This window comes from Anopheles coustani, chromosome 2 (assembly GCF_943734705.1).
Source record: "Anopheles coustani chromosome 2, idAnoCousDA_361_x.2, whole genome shotgun sequence".
NCBI lineage: Eukaryota > Metazoa > Arthropoda > Insecta > Diptera > Culicidae > Anopheles > Anopheles coustani.
This window is the reverse complement of record NC_071289.1, coordinates 89,405,235-89,421,773: the sequence shown is the minus strand read 5'-3', so window position 1 is coordinate 89,421,773 and position 16,539 is coordinate 89,405,235. Positions and strand designations below refer to the sequence as shown.

Genomic DNA, 16,539 nt, shown 5'->3' with positions numbered 1-16,539 from the left:
ATCGCTATCAGCACATCGCCTCCTTCACCCTCGAAGGTTAACAGTTTCTACGAATCCGCACGATGCGAACCTAGCAGAAGAATGAAGTCACCAAGGGAACGAAGAACCCCGTTTGTATCCGGGAGTTTATTTTAAGTCATAGTGTCATGATGGAAACCCTCCAGAATTCGCACAGAAGTTACGACAACTACATAAATCTCAACGATATCGCGTTGGTTTTTTCACCCAGCAGTGAGATGTGAGTAATTGGAATGAGGACGCTTGCAACTCAACCGTGGCCGCGTCTACAGACGATTGTCATGGGAGAACAACTACCGCCAAGTCTTGCCTTGTGACCCATATGGTCTCACCATAAGCCTTCGACACGGATACACATGTTTGGTACACTCTGCCATGCAGTGGATCATCTGCTAATCTGCTTCTCATAAAATGCCACACACATACGAACCACCCCTTTCTCCCCTTTCCTTTCAGCTTCATCCGAGTTTTCCGGGAAAAGATTTGCACTCGCCTGCAAATCATCGCAGCATTCAATTAGCGACCGAACTCCTCGGAGAAAGGCCTCCGCCGGTTGAAGGTTGCTGCTCCGATCCAAAGGGAGCTGGGGCTGAATTTAGCTCAAGTTTTAGAAATTTATTGCTTTAGAAAGTTGTTACCAGCCGTCGTCGCCCGTCGGCGTCGCCTCTTTTTGCGCGAACAAATGCCTTGCGGCCGAGGCCCTCAACCTCGAACCAGTGCAGAAGATTTACGGATCCCGGCACCGGAGCATGCCAAGCCACGCCACGCGAGATAAGTGGACGGAAGCACGAAAACTAATCCTAGCCGAGGAAATCCGAGAAGAGAACTTGCCTCCAGCGCCAAGGCGGGAAAGACGATTCCACGCCACGAGCGCCACCTGCCAGTGAAACAGTGTAATTAAAATGTTTCGGTTTCGGCTTCCTTCCTTCCCGGGGATCGGGGTTCCTCGACGGTTCCTGATTGCAGATCCCGCGTGCGGTGCTGATTTCGTGCTTGCCCTAAAATAAAGCCGAGAGATTTTCAAACCGGCCAAGCTCTTCAGTCGTACCTCGGCACGGCCAACTCCCCCCGCATCCCCAAAGGGCAGGGGGGGACACATTTTATGGCCGGATTTCTGTGCAAAAATATAATCACGCCAACTCCGGCCAGCGGGCACACATGCGACGACGGTTTATAAACTTCTTCCTCGCGGGGAAAAACGAAACGCTTCGTTCGCGCGGCGTCGGACAACGATTGTGTACAACTTTTATGTGCCCCTTCTTTTTGCGCGATTAATTTCCCTCCCGGCTGGCCGCCCGGAAAACGATCACAGAAAGTGAGCCGCTGAGAAACCGATCTTTGGCGCGGAGAGAACCCGCACACTTTCACTGCCAAGTCAAATGTTTCACATGCCCGGTCAAATGAGTCAATTATTATATGCAATATGTTGTGCTTGTACCTACGCACCCATAAACATAACGTAGTGTGCGCCACGGGTTCGACCCTCGCAGCGTCGAAAGCTACATTGAGAACATTTTTATTGTACCACTCCTCGTTTCTCCTGGGGTTCCCATGTCCCGCCGTACGAACGGATTGATTCCGTTAAATCAATTTTTCCGAATTGCCCTATTTATATGACGACCTAATACCTGTTTTGTCGACGCTTTGGTAGGGCCTACTTTCTCCTTACCTTTCTAGTTATCATATCAAAACATAGGTATCCAATTTAAATAAACATACATGCGCATTCGCCCGGCCTGCACTGAACTCAACTTTTCCGTTAGAGAGCTCAGGTTTCAGAAAAAAAGTGCAACTAAAGATTCATTCCTGTTCCGAAGCGACATGAGCATTTCTTCGGAGAGGTGCTATAGCAAACAACATGTAATTATTATCACCTGTCGAGATGTACAACGATAACCCAATACCGTATCCCATGATGAATACAGGTTGTACAGGAACAAAAACAAAACCTTCTAAAGCATAATCCCTCCAACGAAAGCATCTCAAAGCGAATTCCGAGCGAATTCGGTGCGCCAAGTTGACGCGTCTAAACACCTTCACCGTCGGAGCGGGTCAGCCGGGTCGCGAGCAAACGCCGGATTATAATTAAACAATTTGCATAATTAAACGCTTACACCATCCGGTGACGTGTTGCGGACACGCACCGGCTCTACACTCCTACTTCCCGTCGTGTTTCATGCTTTATTTTATGTTATTATTTACCCGCCATAACAGTTTATCGCTCGATCATCAAGTGTTGATCGGTTGATGGTTAGCCATATGCATGTTCTTTTCAACGTTCTGCTTCGGATTCTGATTAACTCCGCCTCTCGAACACCTCCGGTGGTCAGCTCAATCATTTGTCGACCCTAAAGCGGCCGGCTTGTCGTCGATTGAGCGACTGGAAAACATGGCGTTGATATCCTGTGAACGTTGTTCGCAAGTTGTCGCAGAACATAAAGCTAGACATTGCAAACCGGACCCTAGACCCCGATGGCCCCCTCCTGTGACAAGAGCGCAACAGTTTAGAGGTAATATTGTTAAACACAATTATTTATCAACCCCTTAGCAAATAAACCCTTTTGCGTACTGCGACAAAGGGGGTGCAACTTATGCAACAATGCAGCGGCTGGGCCGACGATGTTTGGATTAGACGTGAACGATAACGTGACGGGTGACGTGTTTTCCCCCCCGATACAAGCGATAACAACCTTGACTTTTGAATATTGAAAATGTATCTAATCGAAAAGCACTCACAGGTGTAGCCGCAATTTGCTTATCGCCGCTTATCAAAAAGAAACCATTTTCTGTGTCTCTTTTCTATTATTAGATAATGAAGAGATAAGACGACTGCACAAGAGAGTTTCTCGGAATAGGAATCTATCGCATATGAAATTAAAAATAAATCCTTCTTCTTTCTTCCACCAGACTACCGACACGCTGACAGTTCTTTTCAAGAACTCTGACAGCTTCTGACGGAAAAAATATCTGCATGATTCCCAACATACAAAATTGGTACTCTTGGCAGACAAAGGAACACTACGATGACAAGGCATTCGTTAATCGTCACGTATCCTTCCACACATTCATCCAGTAAACGTTACGGTCGAACCCTCGAGGGGACAAAGGATCTACGAGGGCGTAAATATGCGTTTAATTCACATTTTTTCGTGATCTTTCCGGCAAAGAGAAGCGGATTTGAAATGGTACAATGTGATTCATAAATTATGGGTTTGCAGGTTAATTTTGAAACTCTTCTGACGCGTCATGTCAAACCCCACGGAACAATCTTAGCGCACACCTTGGGACGTTCAGGATATTGGCCATCCCAAGAACGAGAGATATTGGTGCGCACTCCTCGTTCAGTAAAATCCCTAGGGTATGGTAACAACTGCCTCGCCGCTTAACACCTCAGTTGTTTCTGCTGACGGGTGACATCGAGCCGCACCGGACCCTGCGCCGATCGGCGAAGCAGGAAACCTGAACACCTCACCCGGGCATTCAATTTCCGGGCCCCGCACGGAATTGCTAATGACCCTAATTAACTAGCGGCAATTTCACAGCCTTCAGATCGCGAAGACGAGCATCGCCGTCACCGGGCGCGTTGTTTTTACTCCGACACCGACTAACAACCCGCGATCACCTGATCTCGGATTTCCGACGGTGGCGTGATACCCTCGCCTCTCGGTGGAACGCCCCGAGGCGATCCGAGGTAGATCAATTTTCCACCAGGAGGAGGAGGGGGGTTAGCAACTGTCCGTTCGAACGGGGTTGGTTTCGATTCAGACCTTTGGTAGGTACAGGGTGAAAGGTGTTACATTGGGGCCGAGAAAACAATGCTACCCTGCACTAATTTACACGTGCATCCATAACCACCCGAACTAGAGGACCTCGATGTCCAAGACCTCGGGGGGGACGATAAAATACCCACTCGTCACTCAACAGGTGCGTCACCTCATCGGACTCGAGGCTGGTTGGTCTCCGATTTCAGTGATGAAACCCTCCCAAAAAAAGAGCCTAACTTTGCAATCACACACACACACACACACACACACTTTGGGTTCTCGTACAAGGAACTTGCGCAATGCTGTCAAGGTGAGATATACTCTAGTAGGGAGTAAAAAACAGCATAGGAACTATGTTGAAACTCAACTCGCAAAAGGGTTTCGTTTTCAAGTTCGAAAACGCCCGGCTGCGGTATTGAAGATAAAACCACAAAGCAAGGTCCTTCCGTTGCGATGGCCGCAAACCCGTTATCTTATCGGGTGGATTAGAAAGATTGCATGGTAGTATTTTTGGGAGACATGTTTTATCCTCCATTACTCGAAACGTTTTCGACAAAATTAACCTGATTTGTTGCAGTAACCACCGCAAAAAAAAAATCTTAACTACATTGAGATATCGCCATAATTGATCGCCACCCAGCTGCAGTTATGAAATAATGTTGATTGCGCCAAGGGAAAGACATCAATTTTAACTGCAATTGTTAAGCCGTCGATTGAACCAACTCTTCTCGCAAAAACCCATTCTCGATCCGCTGGCGTTAAACCAATTTGTTTTGCCTCCTCTCTGCGGTAAATTCCTTCCGTGGTGGGGTTCACGAACCAGAACAAATCAGTAACAACAAATCGCCACTATGCTGCCACACTGCAACAACTGGAAAACAAACAAACACGCCTCTAAGCATAACCGGAGCACCGGAGAAGAGTATGTAGCACCACTTAAGTGCAGCCGTCCGCGAGCGGGTGCTGCTGCAATACGAGGCTGTGGCGTGCCGATCAGCAATGTAACGCGCGCATGAATGAAAACAAAGCATAATGGAATGATTATGTTGCCGCAAATCTCTTTCATTGGGGAGGGACCCTCCTAAAGCGGCACGATTAGCGAGGATGGGGGAAAAGAAGGCCCGGCTTGGCCGGTGTGTGTCTTTACTTCGATTTCGTTTTCATTCACTCTGAGACGACGTCGACTGCAGAGTCCTTGCGGGTGAAAAAAAGGCCACGATGCCGATCGCTACAAGCCGGTAGCATGCTGTAAAGTGGTGCAAAGTATAGTGCATGCCTGCATAATATTAACAACCAGGTATATTACAAATTATGATTGCCTACCCGCCGGTCACGTTTAACTTCGTAATTCCCAACAGGTAGGCAAAGACGGAAGCACGCGGCTAGACCAAGAAAGCTTAAGGCGCCGACTAGACACGTCAGCTCATAACATCGTCGCGACCGTGTAGGAAAAGGATGTTTGTTTTGGTTTGTCAAATCTCAAGTATTACGTCCTCAAAGTGGTGATACCATCGGATCCCTGAGATTGCAAGCTGTGATTCTTTACGTAAGAATGTGTCAACTATCAAGTTAATGATGAGGTTGTCATAAACAATTGATCATGGGAGATAGTACTCGATGATTTTACTGGAACAACAAGAGGATTTCTAAAGTGGAAAACAACTACGAAAATAAAAATGAACCGTTCCGATCCCTTATATTTAAAATGTTAACGATTAAATTTATTGCAGTTGAATCATAGAGCTAATTAATAGCTTCAATAAAATAATAGCTTCAATAATGCTGTAGTGAACGATTCCTTGGAAAAGGCGATATTCATAGTTTGTATTTGTGACGAACGTCAAACTGCTTACAACTTTTCAAACTATGCGCACAAAACTCAGCACAAATATTGTAATTTTAGTCATCAACAAAGAACACGAAGAAGCACTTTTTTATTGCTTCAATTTCCCATATCATTTAGCAGCTAAAGTTCTTCTATTTCAGTGGTTAAAACGGTTCTATTCTCAACCATCAACCCGGGTTCACATCGAGAAACAATGTGTGATCGTTTGCCTGCAGCCTGCCAACCATAGGAACTTGCGGTTAAATCTAAAGTGCTCGGTTGCGGTTCCGACGACGGCAACGGAAGTCCCTCATGAGTATGCAAAGTGTGTGTCTGATAATTTACATTTCAGAGCATCGACGGGCTCGATGTCTCTAGAGTGCGAAGAATTAAGAGCCGAGTATGAATGGAAGGAAGCGAACCGTAATCACTATATGCTGCAGTGTACTGAGAATTTTGACTTCACCATTTTACGATAAGAACTCTTACAATACGAACCAGAAGAGGAAATCTTGATCGCGGCATAGTCTCTAAATAATATCGTGTCTTTTAAGAGTCGGCAGAGTAGATTCTGATTTAGCTATGACTTTCTTTTGAAAACCCCAACCAACAACTAACATTTTCACACTGTGGCACGCTTTCTAGAAATCTGAACGAAACTCCAGTTGACAATTCAACTGCCAGCCATTCCCAACCATTTGTAGGCTCTCGTGATTAATCGGTAACTTTCATCAGTAGCAAACATACTTTCCCAGGAAATGCGAATGCGACAACATTTTTTCCCTCCCAAGCGTACATGGTCACACACACGGTCCATCGTGGTGTTTGCCAGGCTCGCCCTACTCGGTGCCATTGACCATCAGCCTGCCGAGATCCGATAAGCTCCTCTCAATGCAATGACCAAAAATGAGACACACCGTACGCCATCATGTAGCGTATATTTTATCAAGGTCGTTGATCGTTCGTCGATCTCGTCGACCGGAGCTTGGCCACTACGAATCGTGTTGTTCATCACTCATCTCCCCAACACTCAGCGTTACTTACATACACGTCACACCACAAGTTGTGGGACTATTTTTTCCCTCTTCCTTATCCTGCAAGCTTCCATTGCGAGCGTTGAAAAACTCATCATAGCCATAAAATGTTGCTAATTACTAAGCTGACCCTTGCCGCTACTACTAGGGCCTACGATGATTGGACGCAACTGTTTTTGCGATGCCTGTTCTACCAGTTTCTGGTCACATCAACCACGTCGGAAAACGGTTGGGATATATAGATAGATGGATGGTCCGGTTAGCGCGTCGATTGTACAGCTGATTTCAATGAATACCCTCCTTATCCTCCTCTTATTGAGAATACTAGACCTACCTAGGTGTTTCGATGTCTTTTAATCTAAGAGATACAAAGCTACCAGTTAGGCATTCTTTTGCACAGTATGATTTATTGTTTGAAATCCCACACGTCTATTGCCTCTCTCTGTAATCACACTACATGGTAATATCATGTTTCAACGATCAAAAGAAGCCCCACTGACCTCGACACCATAGGCAACAAAACCTGACACCCTTCGGGTGCAACATTGTATCTCATTTGGACCCTACCCCAAAAGCACCCAAGATCATCAGCGAGTAAGCCCAGGTGCCTGTAGTACCTTGTATTAGCATCTTCTCCATAAAGCACAGCGCTAAGGTCGATGTAAAGTTATGGATGCATTTCTACCCATTCCCAGGCACCAAGCTCAAGGTGCGGTGTCGATGTACGACCCACCAGTACGGATTTCCATAGCCGGTGGTATTGCATGGTAAAAGGGTCATAACCTGCGCCACCAAGCTTACCAACTCCATCCGTCGTGATGGACCATGGCTTTGAATCATGCAACGCCCATTACGCAAACACCTTTTCCACGCTCCACCAACGCGAACCCACACGGAAGGCCATTGCTACCGGAGGTCAAGACTCAATTCACGACACGAAATCGCCGTACCGGAGACATCCCCTCTCAGGCGGTCCCGAAACAGATCGAAAGGCTTTCGGTAGCTTTGATCGCTTTTCAGGTTACCGCTGGTAGGATGCTGAGTAGTAGAAGTTTACGCTTACAATCATCCACTCTGGATGGCCTTGAACGCTGGTCAAAATTTCTCATCGATCGCTTCCTAGGTTTTTATTTATTTAAGCTTCCAATAAAGCAAAAAGTTCCCAAGAAGTTGTTGACGCAATCAAAACAACGGAAATTTGTTTTGCCATCGAATAACCTTTACGGTTGGAACTCTTGACGGTTCATCTCGAGAGCGGGGGGATTACTATATAGCTTGCCGTGCTAATCCACTCTTGAAGTGGTGTGCCTGGATCTTATCCCTGGACTTTCAATTAAGATCGGTCGCCTTTTGTTCCTAGTTCGTCTCGTGTACTTAATTATTAAATGCAGTTTGATCCATGCTTTGTCAACAGAAAATGTTGCCTTAAGTAGACTCACAGAAACAGGACGATGAAAGCTTTCTATCTACAAAGCGATACAGTTGTCTTCCTAGACAAAGTAATCAGCGTCCAAAGTCATGTTTACAAGGAAATGGTACACGTCACCGGACATTCTTGGTGCAAGGTTCGGCGCGAACGATGAACGGGGGGGGTCTTTTTGAGCAAAAGTCCACAAAGTGAACGCATTAACCAGCATGACTCACAGGAAAACAATAACGTCATCTCCGTTTATCAATGTGTCATTTGGACGCACGTAATGGAAATCGATTAACCTCAACAAAACCGCTTCTCATCGACGATGGGTTTCCCTGTTTCCCAAGAGATTCGAGTTTCGCAGTGACGTTCGGAATTGCTTGCAGAACTCATTCTGCTACTCTAGCTAGCGTCCAGTATAGCCACCTAGCATGAAGCTTCCAGTAATACCGCATTCAACGTTGCGGCTCTGATTGGAAGATTAGACAAGTGCACGTGTACGCCGCGAGCGTTGGGTCACCCATAGGGCGCTTGGTGCGGCAAAGTGTGCGCAATGTGCTAATGGGGTGCTCAAACGAAAAAGAGTAAGACAACGCCGCAATCCCAAGGGTGGTTGCGGCACGGGAGCGAACTGTTCGAACCGAACACGTCACGCCGACGACGGATTGATTGTGGATTTGATGGATGGTTTTATTGAAGATGCGACCAGACACCTACCGTCGCTGCCGCTTTCCAACCCCCCAGGTCAGATGACTTACTAGGCGTGTCCGATCGATTGTGCCCGGGACGCCCACCGACGATTCTAGCGACCGGCAAAAGATACCAAGCGGGTGAAGAAAGCAGACACTGGTTCTTCAATTGAAAAACATGCTCAAGCGTACAGCGGGCTAATTGATTGTTGATAAGAAGCTATCAGTGCCATGGGGCAATGGCGGCGTGCGGTGAGTTGGCCGATAATGTATTTGACTGGACCAGCATTAACAGTATTTAAAAAATTGCAATGATTCTGTGGGAGCAGGATGCAAGGGCCTGTTACCGAGCGATGCAATCAATCTATGTTGGACAGAATTCTGTAATTTGTTTCCACATTTTTGGCGTCTAGACACAGATACATCGTAACATATCCGGTATAGACATAGTCCCTTATAGGTTAGTCAGCTTAAATTCTTGTAGTTTTAAACGATTTAATTAAACAGAAGATCATCTTTTTAAACAATCAACGTTGTAACCTTTGTCACAATCTCGTAGACTTAGGATAAAGGGTTAGGTAGATGATTGAATTCAATATTCTCTTAGTCTTAGAAGGGTAGAGACTTCAAACTGTATACAGGGACTATATATCTAAGCTGACTGCGGGAATATCTCAAATTAAGCTAATATTGTCGATGGAGAAGCAAAAATTGTCGATCATTTTTAAATTAAATCCTAAAATTCAGGAAACCCAACTTTGGTACAACTCACCTTGCAGAACAGATTCGTGAGCTTCTTTGCAGGACGGTATCGAGCAGGATCAAAAGAAATTACTTTTATCCTCCTTCACCCAGACGATCTTCGGATTCTTCGATGTTCTAAAACAGAGCAAGCGGTAAAGTCGCGTATCTTACGCCACTTTTTTCCCTCACAAAATTCCCTCACTGTGTGACAGTCAGCCCCAACACTGTCTCTAAGGTGTTTTTCTTTCTTCTGCCGCTGATGCACTACGACGAAGATGAAGGCCACCGATGAAAGTGAAATGGAGACACCGGGATGGCGAAGAAGGTGATGAAGTCCAGAGGAAGGGAAAAATCACTCTCACTGTTCACGGTCGAAACGGGACACGAAAAACACGGCCGTACACTGGGGTGAAGGTGTTCGTCGTAGGAGCCAAACGAGCGTTACTCATGTCAGCAGGGAAAATTCTTGCAGCTGGAAACGATCGCGGTCGTATTCGGCCCAATCGGTGGGAAGTACATTTTCCGACAATTTTCCCGACGTGTCGAACCCTCGTTAGGCGCGTTTCGCGAGACACTTGGGCTGCACTCAATCACTCCTCAACAGCGGATCGATCAATGGTTTCACCGTGCTGCACTTTCTCACCACGTCTCGATGCAGTTTCGTGTACGATGTTCCACGTCTGCAGGGGATTGTGTAATCGCAAAAGATTGATTTCTTGATCACTTTCTTTCCACTCGTGCCAGCGCGCCGCAGTCTACTGTGTGCTGCAACACTGCTCGTTTTTTTTTTTCGTTTTCGTACCCGTTGCCGTTTCAGCTGCAACGTCACTTCCACGGTGGCCTACTTTGAGCCGCACGCTGTGTTTTCTTCTCTTTTCGTCGAAGCGCCTATTTTCGTTCACTTTCCACCAGCAATTTTCTACAATTCTCTTCCTTTTTTTTACGTTGGTTTCGATTTGATGCGTTTCTTCTTTTTGCTTTGTTTTGTTTCGTTCACTGCTCGTTCGTTTTCCTCTGATTGCCGGGTTGGGAATTATTTTATTTTTCTTCGAGTTTTCTTTCCTTTTGCACTTCAACACTCCTTCCACCGTACCGGTTGCACGCCGGCTTCGGAAATCTACCACTGCAGTATATCTGTACGCGGTGCACATAGGGTAAGAGAGGTAAGATATAAGTTGAAATAAAATGGCGAAAAGTGGTGAACAAAAAAAAAAGACAACAACAAAACAAAACAAAACGACGAAGTACAGTACGACCCCGAGGAAAATTCCTCCCCAATTACCGGGGAAAAACGGTACGCGTTACGAGCCAAAACGGAACGGTTCCCGAAAACAGCGTGTTTTTGTTCCTTAAACCACAACCGTGCCGATTAAATTAATGTAGAAAAATGAAAACGATAGAATGAAAAAGATCGGATGATGCAATTTGAAACGGTTGTTTTTTTTTTGTGTGTATCCTTATAATTGAACCATTTTGACGGAGCTTGCATTCACAGCGAACTACGGTGATAGAAGATAGCGTTAAATGAAACATAGGGGGAAAAAAACATGACATCTTTCCAGTCGGAAAATGTAACGGAAAGTAAACATGTTTATCACTCCCGGTGGAACATGCGCTTGATAACGTTAAACGAGGTCGAAGCTCGCGACGAATGGTCCGACGTAAGGGTTTGGAAGTAATAAAAAAGCGTTCACAATTCTCCCGGAAAGTTTGTTTGGCGGACAAACTTTACAACTCGACACCGACAAGATTTGAGAAAAAATAAACACACACACACACACATTTGCGCCCACGCGGACACGCGCCATAAACCACGCTGACAGGCGCTCAAGGTGGCTGCCTCCCGATCCACCCTCCGATCTCTCTCTTACACACACACACAACCTTCCACCCTTAGATCACGAACGGATCTTACATGACTTTACTGCCAAGCGCCACTTGCTTACAACCCCGGACCAAGCTCCTGCCGGAACAACAACCGGAAGGATATCGTGTCGAAGGAAGGATCGAAATGTCGTCGAGCGGTGGCGAACTTTTCCGGTCGGCCGGAAACTGGTGCTCGCGCACGTGGGGAACACCACGTTCGAAGTTTAAGGAAAAAGAAAAATATGTTTTTAGAATTCGAAAAGCGCAATGCGTTCGAAAGCGCGTATGGAGTACGTCACGCGCGTCGCGTTGCGCCAATCGTCGAAACTACACTAGCGAGCCCGAACGGTTCACTGTGCCGTTTAACCCGGGTACAATCGGGGCCCGCGTGTTTCCCCCCACCCGTTCCCCGTCCACAATTTCCGCGACCCCATCCTTCGAAACCTCTGCCATCAACGATACGACAGTATGATGCGATGCGATTAAACACACACACACACACGGACCCTTCCACCCCCTCCTCAGCTACCCCGTCCCCCTGGGTGGGGGTCTTTTCCACCCAGGGTATGCTTTTTTTTACACTTTTTTTTTGCTTCATTCATTTCGTTCTTTTCCATCCCTCGCGAGGGGTGAGTGAAACGAAACGCACACTACGTAAGTACGCTTAGCGCCACGCGGGGACCCGCCTCGCGTTAAGCCTCGCGCGCTGATTGTTTTACACCCGGCTGGCTGGGTGTTGGTGGCGCTGGTTGATGGTTAAATTTCGAGCTCGCCTGCCCCATGTGCGCGCCTCATTACGACACCGACGGTCGGTCCGACGAAAAGCCCCCAACCGGTGGAGCCTCCTCTCGCGTTCACGTGTAGCCGGCTTACTCCACACGCGCTTGTTCGAGAGGTTTCCTGGAAGCACTCGGCGGGCGAAGAAGGTCGCTGTTGAAACGCCGGTGTCAAAGCAACCGTGGCACTTGGGGTTTTGCTGCTGATAAAGTTGTGTGCGGTCCTTTGGCCTGCTCGTAACTCAGAGGATAGTGGAAGAACTGTGCGTTCTAATCAGTGTAGAAGTGCTTTGGTTTTAATTAAACATTTCTTATTTATGTGCGCATCCTAAATTAATTTACTTTCTACTCAATTACGTTAATCGTCACCTAAGGCGAACTAATACCGTTTTCTTTAACGCCTTATTTCATAGGATTTAAAAAAATCTTTCTAAAGAGGCGACTATTTATTGTCAAATGACATGTTCCCTCTTAAAGGCAACATATTCAGCTCCTAAAGTTGTATCAAACCATGTTCATATTTTATTGATATTTTACAACTGATTTAATCCGTAGAATTTACTCACTAATAGTTCAAAAATTTTAAATTAAAAATGCTGGCTTATTTGAGAATTTGGTTTACTAGACACTCTTGTATAGCGTCGACAGCTTTTCGATGCCACATTCAAGGGTTAAGATGTACCAATAATGGCGAGATACGGGGAAATATCGCGTAATTTCTCCGATGTCAGCTGCGCGAAACAATGACGTTCAATCAACGCCTCGGTCTGGCCGCGTCCGAATCGGTGGAAATCGAAATCGCACGGTCCAATGCACGAGGAGAGACGCAACCGAGCGTCCCAAAACGTTAGACAGTCTGGTGTGCGTTCGACGGGTTCGTTATCGCTTGTTGGCGACCGGCGGGTGCGATAGCGGCACGATTTTTCTTATTAGAATTTTCGGGACGTTTGTACCAACACAGGGAAAAAAAACAGCTCACCCCACTCCCTAGTATTTTAGCCCACCCCTCATAGGTCTAAGGTGCACGTCGAAAATTTAACCACAGAACCGCGGATTTTCGGGATATCATGCGAGATAGCGGATAAGATATGAACGTGGCACCGCGTCCAACCGTCACCCGGTAAGTGTCTGTGTGTTGTATTTCACACACCCCAGCCACCACCCCCTCTGATCCCGAGATCATCTTCACGGGGTTTAAGATCTGTGTCTAAGCTGACCCGAGCCACCCGAGCTACCGCGTGCGCAAATATCTCCTTAACATTTTAATTACAATCGGTCGTCGGTGGTGGGTTTAGCTCTCTCACACTCGCTTTTCACCGGTACTAATCCTCCTCCGTCGTGTTCTGCACGATTTGTGCATTAGCACAATGCGGGAGTATGCGCGCGGTGGTTGGGAACATTGTGAAGATCGCGCACGGAAAACGAAGAGGTACGCCAACGGATCGCGATGCGGTATGTTATGATCCTCCGATTATCATGCCACCGCTACCGTGCACCACCGCGTCTAGATCTGTGGAAGAGAAGATCCAAAGAAGAATTAAATTAGTAAATTGACTTTGAAAGCGCAAACGATTAGTAATACACCGGATCTATCTTATCTGCTGCTTGCGAGATAGCGGATGTCTAACCGAGAGGTTACTAATTGGCTAGATAACGCTGGGGAGTCTGAGGTTAATCAATTTGGGCTTCTGCTTTTGGTCATATTTTGATTACATTAAATCTATTACCTTCGTCGTATCGCGAAATTCTTGAGAGCCACAACACGACAAGGAAGAAGTAGTCCAAATGAACCTCAAACGCAAACAGCTGATACGATAGCGACATATAACCCCAACAGCACCTCAGAACTTCGCTGCTAAGAACTTGCGAAATGTCTGATCGTCATAAGAGACTGCTCTGACATTTCACATTCGTCATGTTTCGTCAACTTCCCGCCCAGATTAGCTCTGATTATCTTTGATTGTTTGATTGAACTATTTGCGAAATATTCTCGCGTGACGGTGACGCGATCTGCTGCCTGGCATGGCCAAATTTTCCGAGCGCCCATGTCATGTGATCGACGGTTCTTTTTTTTCTGTAAACCAAGCCATTGTATCTTGCCGGCCCGGAAGTTTACAAAGTGTCATCATCGGGACCGTTTCTTGACTTAAAATGACTTCAGCGACTTGTTGCCTCATACGAAGCGTTGAGTGTACACACGAGCTGACCGTTTGACAAACGCCAAACCTCTGCCTGTTTTCTCCCCGTGTTACGTGTTATCAGGCAGCAAACAGCAAACAGCCCGTACCCTTCGCCGTATCGATCGACAGACAACACCTAGAGAATGCGGTGACACGAACTCCCATATCATACACCATACAAGCAGACTGAGGGGTGCGCTGTGCCCAAAGTTCGAACAACCCCCCTGGCTCCGTTATTCTAGCGGGCAAATGTTTACATAATCGCTGTATCACTGATAATGGCTGCCGTTGTTTGGCAGACGATGGCAAAGGGACAGACAGGGTCCACAAAGACGATACATCGGAAAGGCGAAGTAGATGATGATTTCTGCTACAGTACAACAAAAATCAATAAAAAAATATCTTGTTTTTTTATAACACAGCCCGAAAATGAAACAAATACCGCTTTATTTTTTGAAGATATTAAGATTTGCCGAAAAAAATCGAATATACTTTATTCTTCTTTTAGAAATCATAGCCATTTCTAAAGCAATATCCCTTTTTTATTTGATCGTTTGTAGAAACAGAACGTCATTGCATTTTTCTTGCCTTTTCTTATCACTGTAAGGCGATTTCCACACGATAAGAACCACTCAAGAAGGTTTTCGTAACACGAAAGAGATCGAGCAAAACAAGCATATTGCACTCAATTGAGGTCACGTTCGGTATAAACCAAGCTTCTAAGGCATGATATTTACTCCGGAATTTGTTTTCGTCCCACCGGGATATACGTCCACTTATCCAGACATTGTCAGCCCGCACACTACCAACTGCAGCACGGTTGCAGTGGTGGCCGCCAAAACGCGGAGGCACTGGCCATAAGTATGCAAAGTGACAACCCGATACCGAAACGAAACCGCGAAAGTACGCTCTGCTCTCCGGGACGACCGAGGATTGCCGCTGACAGCTGAAATTGTTTAATAATACTTGTCCGATCTGAGGTTCGCTAGCGCGCGAGCTCGAGACAAATAAATTGAGTCTCGCCCTCACCTTCACCGTTGGGGGACTGTTGGTTGGAAGGACGTGGAGTCCCGGCGTTACCACAGTATTGCGGAACGCCTCCGCAGCTCCGACTTTGCTGCACTTGGGCGGACAGAGCTCCGGGCGAAACGGGAAATAAATGACAGATCGCAGAACCTTGAAGCGCAGTACGTCGCGCTCACGGCAACGAGATGATATCCTTGTACCGGACCGAAAAGACCAGTTCGGGAACTATGTCGGGAACGACACATGTGCTGTTGCCTTGAACTACGCGCTGCCAGTGAAACCTTCGCTTGGAGGATCTTGGACGCTCTTGACTCTTGGCTTCAGATGGAGATCAGGGTAAATAAAAGCGGCCAATTCGATTCGCGCAGATTATGGAAATGCACAATGGAGGAGCAAGATAAAACGAAGAGAGGCGGTCCAATCGGTAGAATTGACTGTCAATATGAATGGCGACAATTTGCCACGGGCGAATCTCAAGAGCTAAACAAATTCACTGACGTACTAGTATGTTTCATTCTGCCTGCTTCCTATGCTGATCAGCTCTTCCTGGGACTTTGTTACCCAGTATTGACCGTTGAGAATTTGATTAGCAGTCACCAACGACGAGTGCAACTGCACTCCCCGACACAATCATTCTAGATGCGCATACGAAAACCTCGAAATGGAAGGACAAATAAGGCGAATTTCCGATGCTGTAAAGTAAAAATTTGCATTCTTCGTTATCATACGCCCCAGCATTCGACCTCAATGATTGATCTACCCGGTTTAAGAGATTCGCCACACGTTGACATCACCAGATGACGCGCTCTTGCAGCACGAGATCTTCATTTTTGTATGACGAGCGTAAGATCATTCGTTCGAACCTGCCCCACTTTGCACGCTCCAAATGGAATGAATAAAGAATATTTTTCGAATCCTTATCAGTTTAACAAAAAGAAGAATTTCGATGACACATTCTTCGGGAGGCTCGGTCATTTTTTGACATGTTTTCTTAACGATCGTAACCCCTGCGTCCAGTGAAGACACTAAGTGCTTACAGCATCGCGAAACTGGTTCACAGCGTCCGGTTACAAGGCGATGTGCAACATTTACCTCGCTCACTTTTATCACCATCTAATTGCGTCCAAAGGTGTGGAACTCGGTTCGCGGGAACATGTGAAACAGCGCTATTCTTACTGTTTAGTTTTTGCCGATCAAACCATA

General features: G+C 46.4%; 1 long non-coding RNA gene across 1 annotated transcript in view; it reads right to left on the bottom strand.

Annotated features, from left to right (window-relative positions):
- The window catches only part of LOC131261847 (uncharacterized), a 43,602-nt gene that overhangs the window by 5,926 nt on the left and 21,137 nt on the right, over positions 1-16,539 (bottom strand). The window contains exon 2 of the long non-coding RNA XR_009178208.1: positions 9,517-10,622. This is a non-coding gene — a long non-coding RNA (uncharacterized LOC131261847). The remainder of the gene's footprint in view (positions 1-9,516; positions 10,623-16,539) is intronic.